Below are 15,771 nucleotides of genomic sequence, written 5' to 3'. Positions count from 1 at the left end.
GTGTTTCTTGTAGTATTAATTAATTAAGTTTTGCTTAGTTTTGCTTTTAGTTTTGTTTCATGTTTTTTTTTCATGTTTTGTTTCACTTTTGTTTTTCGTTTTGTTTTATTTCATGTTTTGTTTTGTTTCGGTATTTGTTTTGTGTTTAGTTTTGTTTTGTTTTGTTTCGTGTTTTGCATTTTGTTTTGTTTGGTTTAGTGTTTTGTTGTGTCTTGCTTTGTGTTTTGTCTTGTCTTTCTTGTAGTTTCGTTTCATTTTGTTTTGCTTTGTTTTGCTTTTTGTTTTGTTTCATGCTTTGTTTTGTTTTTTTGTTTTGTGTTTATTGTAGTTTCGTCTTATTTTGTTTTGCTTTTTGTTTTGTTTTATGTTTTGTTTTGTTTTGCTTTTTGTTTTTCGTTTTGTTTTATTTCATGTTTTGTTTTGTTTAGGTTTTTGTTTTGTGTTTTGTTTTGTTTCGAGTTTTGCATTTTGTTTTGTTTGGTTAAGTGTTTTGTTGTGTTTTGTTTTGTGTTTTGTTTTGTCTTTCTTGTAGTTTCGTTTAATTTTTTCCCCTTTGTTTTGCTTTTTGTTTTGTTTTGTGTTTTTTGCTTTGTTTTGTGTTTGTTTCGTTTCACTTTTTGTTTAGTGTTGTTTTGTTTTGTGTTTCATTTTGTTTTGTTTTATGTTTTTTTTTCTACTGCCAATCAACTAAAAAATATTCTTATGCAAACCTTAGGGTGTTAAACAAAGAAGAAAAGGTCACCATAAAGTTTACACAGGAGTTTGCTTTTGAACATGAGTCTTTTTTAAGTGAGTCTGTTATTGTTGGAGGCAGACAAGAATGTATGCTGTTATACAGTGTTTCAAGAAAATGCTGATGTCTATTTAGGATAAGATTGGAAGACTTTAATTTAAAGTGAATTTAATTATAACAACTGAAAAGCCCCAAAAAGAGCTGAAATAAGTAGGACGATATGAAACTGCCAGCAAATGGATTCCTCAAACCCACTTGAGGGAAACCACACAAGGCACTTAGCAAACGAATAACTTTGGTTCTGTTTTCACTTTCATATCACAACTGAATGTATTATTTAACGCACGTACTTTGATGTATTTTTTTTCTCTCTCTCTGCGCTTGTTTTGCGTCAGCCGTTGTGGCGCTGGCAGAGATTGCCTTGTTAAAGATTAATAAGACCGGTGGCGTGTGATTGTTTTAAGGTTGGGAGCGGCACTGATTCGCTCTGCTAATGCTGTGTGTGTGTGTGTGAGCCGGGATATTGATCGCCTGTGTGTCTGCCCAAAAAGCGTTTGTTCATTCAGGCATTGAGAAGCAAAAAAAAAAAAAAAAAAAAAAATGTAGAAAAGAGAAAGCACGACTGGTTTGGTTGACCTCAGCCCAGTATGCAACACCCCAGATGTGTTTTGGCCGCGTCAGCATGCAGCTTCATCCTCCCTTGTGCAGGAAATGTTACACCTCAGCATGCTTAACTTGTATGTGTATGTGTGTGTGTGGTCTGTCTAATGCTAATCACAATCTAGTGTTGATACTTTTCAGAGACATCTGTATCGTTAAGTAAATGCTGATATATCAAAGTATCATCAGTCATGTAACTTTTTGTAGTGATTTATACAATACAGATCGTTTCAAAGCACATTCACAATAATATACACACAACAGATTTAATAATGAGAACATCAAATATCACTTATAAAATGTAAAGAAGTTAGGAAAAAAAAACATTTCAAGTTCAATTTCAGATATATAAGCCTCTCTGCATAAAAAAGTGTCAAGCAATTTGTAAGTGGGAGTGCCACTGTGCCATTATTATCATGTCAGTTAAATGTTTAGCGCGTTCAGTTTAGTAACATCGATGATGTGGATGAATATGTAAATTATTACATTAATTTGATTACACGGTAGACTATAATGTCATTATAAAGCTTGAGTCTGTTCAATGTTGATTCAGTTCAGTTTAATTACAGTGGCAAAAAAATTGTCAATTACATTCTCAGGAATAAAAATACATATGATTTCTCTAGGGCTGTACACTTTCAAATGGAACACGTGTACGTGGAAAAAATGCATATTAGTTCCTAAAGGATCCATATTAGTACTTAAAAATTACAACGTGAATGTAAGTACCTAAGAGTGTATGCAATTTTTCTATTTAGCTGTAAGCAGCTTTATTTAAAGCAATAGTGTTTGTATTCAGCTTGAGTCAGTTCAGCGACACTCAATGTTGCAAAATCTGTTAATTTAGTAAATTAATTAATTTCTTTTGTTTTTTGTTTTGTTTTGTTTCGTGTTTTGTTTTGCAAAATCTGTTCATTTATTAAATTAATTAATTTATTTTGTCTTGTTTTGTTTTGTGTTTTGTTTTTGCAAAGTCTGTTAATTTATTAAATAAATTAATTTGTTTTGTTTTGTTCCATATTAGTACGTAAAAATTACAAAGTGAATGTGAGTGCCTGAGAGTGTATGAAATTTTCTATTTAGCTGTATACAGCTTTATTTAAGGCAAAAGTGTTGGTATTCAGCTTGAGTCTGTTTAGTGACACTGTCAATGTTGCAGAACAGTAGTTTAGTTATCAAGTTCAAATCAGTTCATTGTGTCAGTTCAATTCAGTAACTGTTCAGTGTTGGTATTTGCAAAATGTACAGATGCACAATGTGCTAATCTACAAAACAATGTTGTTATTTGCTCAAGTCTGTTTGATATTAGTTAAAAATGTGGATTATTTTATGAAACAAAACCTTCTTTGGTTCATCACTGATCTTAATCCAACTAAAGTTATCATGTGATCATATCAGTGCAATCAAACTGATAATATTGCTAAATATCAATTGTCTTTTAAACCCAACTAAGCAAGCCAAAGGTATATCAGTAAAGCCAAACTCCATCAGGTGAAGAAAAGGAAAATAACAGATTCACTTCAGAATGTTTCTCACCTGCTCACATGGACATATTTCTCTTGTTTTTTTATAGCCTTCCCCAGGGAACTTAGCATTCTGGCCGTGACCCATATTGACACCTTTGAGCCATTGTGAGAAGCCTTACTTTATGGGACATGCACGCATACGATGACCTCAATTCTCCCCATACCAGCACTGCTCGACCTCCTTTTTTGTTGATGGTGATTCATTTTAAAAGCCGTTCCCAAATGTACAATTAGCATACTAGCTCTTACGGAGGTTATACCCTATTGCCGGTTATTGACCATTAAGCTGTCCATTAACACATTCCTGCTTCATCCACAGACAGCTTCCGTCTCTCTTCATCGGCCAGTGAGCTGATTTATGTCACAATCTCATTTGGCTGTGTTTTTATATGTGCGTTGTAAACCTTTAACAGCTAATGCGTTAACAATATCCCAGATCAAAAACTCCGGATCCCACGCACATCAGGATTAATTGAGTCTCACCGGAAATCTCTGCGCTCTGGGGAATAACCGTCTTTCCAATTGCCACAGTAGTTAACGCTTGAGGTTTAGGGGCTGTTTTATCTCAAATTTATCAGGAGGGAGTTGGGCCGAGGTCATTGTCAGGCAGCCATAACCCCTTTGTGCCGCCTCTATTGTGGGTTGAAGATAAAGTGCTGAGAGACAGGCGACCATCATCCTCCTCTCCAGGCAGTAATGCGTGCAAAAAACCAAGCACGCATTACACTCAAGTGCACGACGCAGGAACGTGGTTTCAAAAAACACTCGATGAAGACCCCTTCCATCACCCTCCCGCATAAAAGGCGTCATTCCAGAGGTTTTCATTGCCCGTTTAACTATCCTTGCTCCTTCTTTCTCTCTCTAATATCAGCTCTAAATTACCATCTCAAATCTACACGCGATTGCAACGTGAGAAACATCTGACAACCGTCCACCCACCACCAACCCTCGGGCTCCATGGCATTTTACAAACCCCATCCACGTCTGCCTGCAAATTTCCCTCGGATTAGATTTGTAAATCAAAAACCAATACATAACATGCAAGAATTAATCTGTTTTATATACCTTGGTTACATTTTTCCTGCCGCACATTTGGAAGATTTAGAATGTATTTGCACCTGCTGGTTTCAGCCATTATATGCTTGAGTTCATACATCTATTTGTGAGGCTATAAAACAGGCATTGACTACCCATGTAAATTGTGTTCCCCACAATAAATTATATGCATATTTGCAAAAAAAAAGAAATAAATAAATACTTGACTGCTGTCGGTCCTCCCCCCCGTGTATCCGGAATACTAATAACAGCTGTGCGAGACGCATATGCTTTTCTGTCTCGGTGTGATTTGGATTGAAGTTCTGGGTTTTTAGCATTTGGTTCCCCCATCTCTCCGTCTATTTATTGGAAGCGAGTGATGTTCTTACAGTAGCGGGGTGGTTGAGATGCCATTGACCCGCACGCACCTATGGTTCAGTAGCTGATTGCTGCAGCTCCGGCACGCTCTGTTTCTCCCTGTGAGATGCCTCTGCTGGCGGATGTGTACATTAATCCAGGATCTAGTTGCGTATGAACAAGTATTAATCACATTCAGCCTGGGGAGATGACGGTTAGCGATGCTAGTCAGCGTTGGACACTTGGATGAATCCTTTTTTCGTTGCATAGATTTGATGACTTCTTGAAAACGCTTGACTGAAATAAAGGGGTGTCGTGTGGTTCTGGGGTTTCAGAGAATAAATCTGCAGGGCTTGACTTTTCTGTAACCCTGCTGATAAATACGATTAGGACTGACTGACTCCATGCTAGAAATAGGTCCCATCTTCATATTTCTGGTGATGACCTTGGCTATCTGATTTGCGTGATCTTTCTTTCAGGGTATGATTTCACCAGAATTACCGCTGTCAGATTTTGGGCTACTTAGCAGTAACCACACACAAGCTTTTTGGATAATTCCTTCTTGCTTTTGGTGCCAAATAGGGCTTGTGTGATGAGCGTATAAACAGAGTAATGAGTCGTAATGGCTGATGACTGACTAAGATGTGCAAATGCTTTCACATGCATTTGTATGTGTTCCAGAGACTGTTCATGTTGGAAGAGTAGTGTGTTGTAGGCTGATTTAGGCTAACTTTGCTTTACTGAGTTTAAATGTTGGCTATTTTCACTAATTTAATATTACTCTTATTATATTATTATTTCATTTCTATATAGTATCACAAATATTTAAGATAAAATGTTTTCAAAGAAGTTCAATGTTTGCAGAAGTGTACAAAATTTTATTTAATATATATTATTTTGTTTATATTTATAATTATGAGTCTTGTAGTGAATGTGCATATATGTATGTTTGTATGTATGTACAGTACACTCACCGGCCGCTTTATTAGGTACACTTGTCCAACTGCTCGTTAAAGCAAATTTCTAATCAGCCAATCCAGTGGCAGCAGCTCAATTCATCAAGGCATGTGGACATGGTCAAGACGATCTGCTACAGTTCAAACAGAGCATCAGAATGGGGAAGAAAGGTGATTTTAGTGACTTTGAACGTGGCATGGTTGTTGGAGCTAGATGGGCTGGTCTGAGTATTTCAGAAAATGCTGATCTACTGGGATTTTCACACAAAACCATCCCTAGGGTTTACAGAGAATGGTCTGAAAATGAGATAATATCCAGTGAGTAGCAGTTCTGTGGGCGCAAATTCATTGTTGATGACAGAGGTCTGAGGAGAATGGCCAAACTGGTTTGAGCTGATAGAAAAGCAACAGTAACTCAAATAACCACTCATTACAACCGAGGTATGCAGAAGAGCATCTCTGAACAAACAACATGTCGTACCTTGAAGCCGATGGGCTACAGCAGCAGAAGACCACACCAAGTGCCACTCCTGTCATCTAAAAACAGGAAACTGAGGCTACAATTCGCAAAGGCTCACTAAAATTGGACAAAAGAAAATTGAGAAAGTCTGATGAGTCTCGATTTCTGCTGCGACATTTGGATAGAAGGGTCAGAATTTGCTGTGCATGGATCCATCTTGAATTGTATTAGCATTTCAGGCTGGTGGTGGTGGTGTGATGGTGTGGGGATATTTTCTTGGCCCACTTTGGACCCATAAGTACCAATTGAGCATCGTGTCAACGCCACAGCCTACCTGAGTATTGTTGTTGATCATCTTTATCCCTTTATGACCACAGTGTACCCATCTTCTGATGGCTACTTCCAGCTTGATAACGCGCCATGTCATAAAACAAAAATCATCTTAGACTGGTTTCTTGCACATGACAATGAGTTCACTGTACTCAAATGGCCTCCTAGGTCACCAGATCTCAATCCCATAGTGCACCTTTGGGATGTGGTGGAATAGGAGATTCGCATGATGGATGTGATGCCGACAAATCTCCAGCAGCTGTGTATTGCTATCATATCAATATGGACCAAAATCCATATTCAAAATCCAGAATATTTCCAGTACCTTGTTGAATCTATGCAAGGAAGGATTAAGTCAGTTGTAAATGCAAAAGGGGGTCCAACCCGGTACAAATTGTGTATGTCTTTATGCATATATGTAGTGTGTTTCTGTGTATTTATTATTTTCTTAATTTGATTAATGGAAAGAAATAATTATTATATTATATTATATTATATTATATTATATTATATTATTTTATATTATATTATATTATATTATATTATATTATATTATATTATATTATATTATATTATATTATTTTATATTATATTGTATTATATTATATTATATTATATTATATTATATTATATTATATTATATTATATTATATTATATTATATTATATTATTTATTCATTAATTTTGTTTTTGGCTTAGTCCCTTAATTAATCTGGGGTCACCACAGCGGAATCAACCACCAATTTATCCAGCATATGTTTTATGCAGCGGATACCCTTCCAGCTGCAACCCATCTCTGGGAAACATCCATACACACTCATTCACACTCATACACTATACGAACAATTTAGCCTTACCAATTTACCTGTACCGCATGTCTTTGGACTGTGGGGGAAACCGGAGCACCCATAGAAGAACATGCAAACTCCACACATTATATTATATTATATTATATTATATTATATTATATTATATTATATTATATTATATTATATTATATTATATTATATTATATTTAATTAAATTATGTATTTGTACAGATATTTAGAGGGAATAATTTTTCATGCATTTTTAATGCTTGTGTTTGATATAATGATCCAAAGCAATGTAATTTGTAATAGTATAAGTTATTTGTTTTATATCATGACTAGTAGAATATAATAATATTTTCTTTTTTCTATTTTATGTCTTACAGTATTTCACTGAAATTAGTGGCCACTGGCTTATAGCACTGTGCTGCACACATACAGTGTGAACATAAGCCTGTTAGTCTGTCAGAGAAACTCTGCTGCTTAAATTCTCCATCAGTCCTGCTGTTAGAGCACTTTGGAAAGCACCAATAGGATTGTAGCAGAGCTTAGCTGAATATCAGTGCACCTTCATGTCTCCTGTCCCGCTGAGGATCAGCGAAGAGGTCAAAGGTCACCATCCCTCTCCGTAGCCCCTCCTCCCAAAACAGATGTGCAGAAAAGCCAATAAAATTGCAAATTTCCCCATATTTTCACAATATCCTAAATAAACAGGAGCCAAGCACACATTCTCTCGCTCTGCATCAAATATTAATCTCGGTGTGGCTACAGCACCGACCGCCCCTCTCTGGGTAAACATTGGGGAGATTGCTATTCAGCGACTCTCATCCACGTGCCTTGCTGAAGAGCATGACAAATTCTCTTCCTAATTACAAGGCGCTCTGTGTGCTCCTCAGCACTGTAAATCCAGCCCAGTTCTGGATTAGGCTTTCACACTCTCTCCTCATTACTGCTCCGGATCAGGTTGGATGTAGTCAAATAGGTGAATCAGCGTTTCAAGGGTTCATCCTGTGTCAGAGGGGTCCTCAAAAAAAAGAGAGAATGAGTTTTTCAAGTATTTAGAAGTATTTGTTTTTATTGTTAAAAAGTGATTAACTATGAACTGATAACCAATAACAAATGCTCATTGCTGAAGGAGAACCTTTTCAAAAGGGACATGTTTATACATAAAGTCTACACTGGTGTCTGAAAGTTGCAACAAGGTACACATTTGCACTTTTTGCACTAATATGTACCTAATATAATGTGTATTTAGATACAGTTGCGGACCTCACAGGCACAACCATGCATCTTTTAAAAAGGCTTCACCTAAATGCACCTTTTTACCTTTATTACTGTGAGTTTAGTTGTAACCAGGGTGCGAATTATACATTGACGGGGTCAGGTGTTTTGGTTATGCTTGGTAATATGCCTTAAGAACCAAATGTATATATTTAATTTAATTACAACTAATTTATTTAAGGGATATTGATTATCATGTCCATGAAAGATTGCACTTTTATTAATTTTACTGTTTAACTTCAACATGTGAGCCAGTTTATAATAAAATACAAACCATGCATGTTGATTTACAGACATCTACAAATGTCTTTTTAATGAAAAATAAAAATATTGAAAAGACAATTGGGTTTGGAACAAGTAAAGGGTGAGTTAATGATGACAGAATTTAAGTTTTGGGTGAACTATCCTTTTAATTTAACCATTTTTTTTTCAAGTAACACAAATTTAATTTTATGGTTGTAGTTATTTATATTTTGTGCATCTAAGTGCATGCATTTATATGCATTTATGTTTCTTGTGTTTTTAGGTGAATACTTCTATTACTAAGTAAATTATATGCAATAAAGATATAATTATATTGTTATTACATATAATTGAATTTAAAATACACAAATCTATATAATGTATTTATGTATCCATTTTTTTTTGTTTTTACAACAGTAATAATAGCAATAATAATAATAATAATAATAATAATAATAATAATAATAATAAAATTAACTACTGCATTATATATATATATATATATATATATATATATATATATATATATATATATATATACTTATTTAATTATTTAAATAATGCAATAGTTAATTTTTTTATCTGTATTTTATGTCACCATCTTAAAAAAAATTGTATTATTTTACGAAGAGCAGGTCACCATGTGAGGTTCACATAGTTAGCCAAATGGCTTTTGCTTTTTGTTTGTAAACAAAGAGGGGAAAAACCATGCCTCATTTTCCACAGTGGATTCTAATAAATTGTTTGAAGTTATATTTATTTACACTTCTTCCCAACCATGCCAGCTTGTTCACAAAGAAAGAAGCAAAAAAAAAAAAAAAAAGGAAAACAAAAAGAAAGAAAATTCAGAATTCAACTTAACGCCTTTTCATGTAAGAAAGTTGAATTGAGTTCAAAGGAAAAAAACTCAAAAGCACATTTAAGTTATAGTCTCAAAAAGTCTTTCTTTCTCTAAACTTTCCCCTCTCTACTCACTTCCTCCCCTCCTGCACTTGAACATGCCCTTTACCGCTGTCAATTTTCACCCCCTCCTCCTTGGCAGCAGCACTGTGTCCTTTCCATGCCATTGTCTCGCTGTTTTGCAAATGAATGTAATTATCGGGAAAGTAATAAGAGGCCCCTGCTCCGGTTGAAACTGAGAGAGAAAGTCTAAATGTTCTCCTGAAAAAAAAACCTTGACAGCAGCAGTATAGCAGCAGAAGCTCTGAACAGGTTGTCAACAAATCTGACATGCCATCTTTGGCCACAGGAGGCAGCAAAGTACACGGCATTTAGAAATCTAGCACCCATCTAGTCCAGATGATTAAGACATCCTCCATGCACTCTCATTTGAATGCTTGGGAGTCTTGGGTTCGAGCCTGAATTCAAGTGGACCGTTCTGTCACTCATCCAGAAACCCTACTTCTTCCCAGCAATTCCCCTCAGACTTCCGGCAGATTAACGGGTACATTTCTTCAGTATACAGTCACTGTCAGTCCCTTATTAAACACCACCTGCTGTTCTCTGCCACGCTGCTCCTGTTTCTCTCTCCAAACCCTGGGCAGAAATGAGAGCGCGAGGAAGTCGCTGACACGGTTCTCTCTGTCTTCCCTTAATCTCACACATCCGACTTGCTCTCACCATGTTCCTGCCGCACAACGCCGTCATTTAGAGCTCCTGGAAGTAATTGGGTCTCCTGATGCTCCCTGTGAATCTGGGGTGTTTATTGAAAGCACTGGATCAGATATCGCTCCCCGTGGCTTTTGCTGTAGCTCATGTACCTGCTGTCCAGGTGTCTCTTGGGCTTGTTTTGAAAGAACTCTTATTCTGTTCTCTCAATTATGTAAGACTGTATTTGCAGCTTGTGTTAAGATTGATTGGATTGGTTGATTAGATGGGAGATAGAGGAAGGAGACACATTCTCATTTACACCTGGGGCTTTTCTGAACTTTCAAACTAATATTGCGACAATTTGAATGTGAATGCAAAAGGATGCAATGGAAAATGGGAACTGTTTCTGTTTCTTATAGCCATAAAACTACACTAAATGCTGTGGGTTTGTGTTAAAATCTGGACAGCAAAGTACTGTTTGGAAGTCGCCAATGGAAAAAAAAAGAAGGGTATTTAAAAACTTGGAATTTTGAATTTTATTCTCAGATTTGTGTGATATAAAATGACAAGTGCATTATAAAATCAGAAGTATGAGATATCAAATTACAGGGTCACACTTTACAATAAGGTTCATTAGTTAATGTTAATTAATGCATTTACTTACATGAACAAACAATGAACAATACATCTACTACTGTATTTGTTCATGTTAGTTAACGTTAGTTAATGAAAATACAGTAGTTCATTGTTGATTCATGTTAACTAATGGTGCATTAACTAATGTTAACAAGCATGGACTTGGATATTAATAATGCATTAGTAAATGTTCAATTATGATTAATAAATGCTGTACATGTGTTGTTCATGATTAGTTCATGTTAGTAAATGCATTAACTAATGAACCTTATTGTAAAGTGTTACCAATTACAGTTTGTCCTTTTTTGCATCAGAATGTTTTTATATATGACTGTGAACCACAAAACCAGAGTTACAAAAGTCAAAAGTGTACATTTTTTGAAGTTGACATCTTTGCATTCTATACTATAGTAACACTTTGAAAGCTGAATACATTTTCCATTGATTTATGGTATATTTATATAATATTTGGCAGAGACAAAACTATTTAAAAATTGAGTGTTCAAATAAAATGTAAATTCTGAGAAAATCACCTATTACCCTTTCACTGCTCCACCAATATATTTTTTTTTTTGGATTGCATTGCATTAGTTAACACACTAAATGCATTTATTTCAACACATCCCATAATTTCTAATCTATTAATCTCTACCAAATGGTAGATATGTCAGTTAATGGTAAAAGAACCGAAATTATTACATATACTATGAAAAATGGGAAAATATGAAGTGTAAAACCAATTTATTTATAATATGATCAAAATAAAACATTTTTGAATACTAAATCATCTTTATACCATAAAATATTTCAGATTCTCATGTTTTCTTGTTTGTTTGTTTGTTTTTACAATAAAACCATAATCAAGTTTAATAGTGGAACAGGATTATGTTTGTTAGATTTGTTGTGTGTGTGTGTGTGTGAACCAACAATGCTGTGTGTATGAACCATTATTTAAAATGACTTTCTTTAAATGATTTTAACAGTCATTGTTTAAAACTATCAAAACATGGCCAACCATTTGGTGGAGCCGGCATTTAAAGGTTGTTCAAATTAAGTTAGCAATGCATATTAATAAACAAAAATTGAGTTTTGATATATTTACAGTCGGAAAATTATAAAATATCTCCATAGAAGATGAAATCTAATTAATATTTTTTTTTTTACATGAAGTAAAATAATGTTATGTGTGTATACAATGTATTTTTGGTTGTATACCTCTTTTACACATATCTGGTCCAGGGTCACATACTCATTTTGAGAAAAGAAGCCAGATTTGCTAGTAGTAAATTCATAATGGCAGGTTTATATTTGCCAATATATGTTTTTTTGTTTTGTAACTTTTTAAGCGCACAGTTTGTAACGTTCAACACACCATGTGATGTGAATTTCATCATCAGAATAGTATGAACTTGCTGTGCATACATTGCCAGAGTTTTTGTCACATGTCAATTTTTGTTTACTTTGCATTCATTAGTTTATGCACAAGGTAGGAGTCCTTGGAGGCTTTCATTCTCAAGCTTTTAAAGAAAAACATTATTCACAAAACAGACCAGAATATGTTCATCTATGGCAGCACAAGACGTCTATGTGTAGATTGGAAAAAGCTTTACCCTCATTTGCACAAAGAACATGAAAGAATATAAAGATGTTAAAATGGGTTACAATTTGTTGGGAAAGATGCACAAATGAGCCCATGTAGGCCAGGTATTGTGTCACAATGCATTACATTGAAAGCCTATGAATTCCACTGGACTAATTTGGGCCACATGAACCGGAAGTTGAGACTTTTATTTCAGTATGTTGATGTACTTCCGTACTTCCGGTTTTCTTTTGGCACATCATTCCCTCAAAGCAAACCAATAGAAAGAGGGTCGTGATTAAGAATATTGTGCTTGAAGCCGTCAAACTCAAAATAACAGAAAGACTGCCACTCTAAATATAGAAGCAAATGCTCAGACTTTCTCTTTTGGCAGTATGAATGCATTCAAACCCTTGATCCATCTGATGGAAAATAAACAAGCTCAAAAGCTTTTACTCTTCTTTTACTGTCCACCTGTATTTATTAGCATCTGCTTGTGATTAGATTGATGTAAAGACAGCTTTACAGCAGGTGTAAACAGGGTCTAATAGCCAAGCTTGTATGGATATCAACGTGTGTTGGGAAAGCTGCATTGAAACTGTAACAAAATACTCGTAATAGAGTATTTAGCTACTCATAATTGAATGCAGTTGCATCTAAGCTGCTCTAATTGACTTTTCCTTGGTGGAAGCACTGTCTGCAATCCCAGCCTCTTGCGTTGTCCTTGAGCTTCTGTGGTTGGGAGGTGATGGCATGTAGATGTGGACGCTCTGAGCTCCATCTATCAGACATCAGAGATTGCGCTGAATGTGGAAGGTCGTCTCATGGTGGGACGAGCGGCGGGGGGTGGAAGTGAACGGGTGAGAGGTCTTCCTGAACTGCCGCTCCAATCTAATCTTCACAATTATACTGGTTAATTGCTGTCTTGTGTTCATGTCCACCCAGCATTATTACTCATCATTCTTTATGAGCGTAAATGAACATGTTTGAGTTACAACAGCACATACGGCAACATCCATTTTGTACAGAACTATACTGAATTGAAATTTAATTTAGCAGCAACACAAACAAACAAACTGTACACAAATACACATATTTTATATACAGACATGCTGTCTGAATATACATGTTATCCTCTCTACTGGCTAATTTTAATCTTAGAAAACGAATTAAAGTTGAAATTAAAACCGCAGTTTAAAAATATTATATCAGCTTGTTTTATTCATGTTTTATTTAACTTTTATGAAATTGTGTGTGTAGATTTTTATAAATAACACATAATATTATGTAATAATATACAAATTACCTACTGACCAAATTGAGATTGATATATATTTACATATGCTTTATACTGTATATGTATGTATTTATGTGTGTTTGTGTGTGTGTGTGTGTGTGTATGTATATATATATATATATATATATATATATATATATATATATATATATATATATATATATATATATATATATATATATATATATAACACTGTTACTACTACAACAATATAATACTAATATCCTAATATAAATATAATAATATTAATATTACCACTACAAAAAAAAAAAAAAAAAAAAATACTATTACTATACTACTAGTAATAATAAAATCTAATATGTGGTATATTTAAAGATCATTCTGTTGTTTTGATATGATGTATGCTAAAATTTTAGGATTTTCACAAATATAAAGGAAATACTTTTCTACACTCTCAAAAAAAGGTACATCGTGGTACAAATAATGAAAGTAAAGTTGTACCTTATATGGTACAGAAAAGTCCTCTTACACTCTTCTGTACCTTTTATGGTACAATTGAAACTAAGGAACACAATTGTTCTCAGCAAAAGGTACATAATTGTTGGAGAACTCCTTCTTTATTACAATTTCAATGAAGAAAAATATTACTGAAAAGGCAAAGTGATTTTATAAATAAATTCCATATTAAAACATGAATCATCAATTAAAAGCATATGTTCAAAGAAGCTCGTAAACATTAATTATTAAGTTTTATAATACAAAACAACTGGTAAAACTGCTACAACTGATATCTGCATCTTTTGTCATTTGCTTTTCACTACGCACGTGAGTCGGCAAAAGTCCTGCATATGCAAAGTGTTCATGCAAAAATTTTAATATCGTAAAGCTAAACGACATTAGAGAAAATTGGAGAAAAAGTTTTATATTGTACATGGGAGAATGTATTTCAGTATCTTTTTTTTCAAGTGTTGTGAAATGTTGGCAAAAAATAGATCTTTTGATTTATGTTAAAGTATTTTTTTATTTTTTATTGTAAATTGAAAAGGTGCATTTACACAAAAAGAAACACTGTTAAAACATTTGAAAACACAGTTAAAACATTTATTTGATGTTTTATAATTACTGAAAATAAATTGACGCGTTTTGAGTGAAGCAAAATGTCTTTAAATAGTTATTAAAGGAACACATTTGACACTGTTAAGGTACAAAGTGTCTTGTTAATGTAGTGGTATCTTCATGGATCAGATTGGTACCTATGATGCAGTACCTTTACAGATTTTAAAAACCAAAGGACATTTTGGTTTCCCATGGTACAAATCATATCCTTAAAGGTACAAACTGCAATGGTACAAATTTGTTTCTTTGTCTTAAGGTACAATTCTGTTCCACAAAGAGTTACTGCCCCAGTGACAAGGGTTTGTTCTTTCTTTTGTACAACATTGTACCATTTTCTTCTGAGAGTGTACTGCCAGTAACTCTAACTTGATTTATGCACATCATTATCTATGCATGTGTTTTCACCACATATTTGGCTTGTATTTCCCCTTCCTCCTTAATTTCCTTATCAGTGATCAAAGGCCTCCTCCTGGTGCCCTCTCAAGTGCACCACTACCACCCTCCAGTCGACATGAATGTCTAACAGGCACCGCCGAGGACGCCCTACAGGGGGCCTTCTCCGACCCCCACCACTGCTGACATGCTGGCATTGGTTATCTCTGTCACAGTGTGTGATTGCAACCTCTGGCTGACCCCTACGCAATATATATCGTCACAGGTTATCTACATAATGCAGGGGGAGAGGCTGAGAAAGCCATCAGAGAGATAGTGTGGAGCAATCAGACCTTTCCTGTAGACAATGACGGCCGTTGTATGACTGGAAATGTCTTTGAGGTGACAGTAAATGATTCAGAGCGCATACAACGCAGGTGACCCGGGTGTGTGACTCTACATGTGCTGATTGACAACCGCGCATGAATGTGTTTGTCACAGACAGACCAAGCAGAGGCGGTCCTGGATTTAAAGGAGCAAAACTTTGTGAATGGGTGATTTGTGATTAAATGCAAAAATGCAGCTTTTTCAGTTTTGAGATTTTGGCTTTTCATAAGGTGTTTTCTTCTTCCAGACTATGTTAAGAATATAGTGAGCAATGTAGTAGCATATTGTTCATACTTTTTAGTGTGTGTTTTATATCACTGTATCTGTTTAATTTACGGACATGCACTGTAAAACCATTTGAGGAAACCGTATTCAACAAACTATTTAAGTTCAAAAAACTAATCCTAAGAAGTACTGTAAACTTCCTCCATTTAAGTAAATGA

General features: G+C 34.8%; 1 protein-coding gene across 3 annotated transcripts in view; it reads left to right on the top strand.

Annotated features, from left to right (window-relative positions):
• The window catches only part of LOC147833695 (uncharacterized), a 185,009-nt gene that overhangs the window by 43,556 nt on the left and 125,682 nt on the right, over positions 1-15,771 (top strand). The window lies entirely within an intron of this gene.

This window comes from Danio rerio, chromosome 15 (assembly GCF_052040795.2).
Source record: "Danio rerio strain M-AB ecotype USA chromosome 15, GRCz13ab, whole genome shotgun sequence".
NCBI classification, from domain to species: domain Eukaryota; kingdom Metazoa; phylum Chordata; class Actinopteri; order Cypriniformes; family Danionidae; genus Danio; species Danio rerio.
The sequence above is the reverse complement of the archived record's forward strand: the minus strand, read 5'-3'. Positions and strand labels throughout refer to the sequence as shown.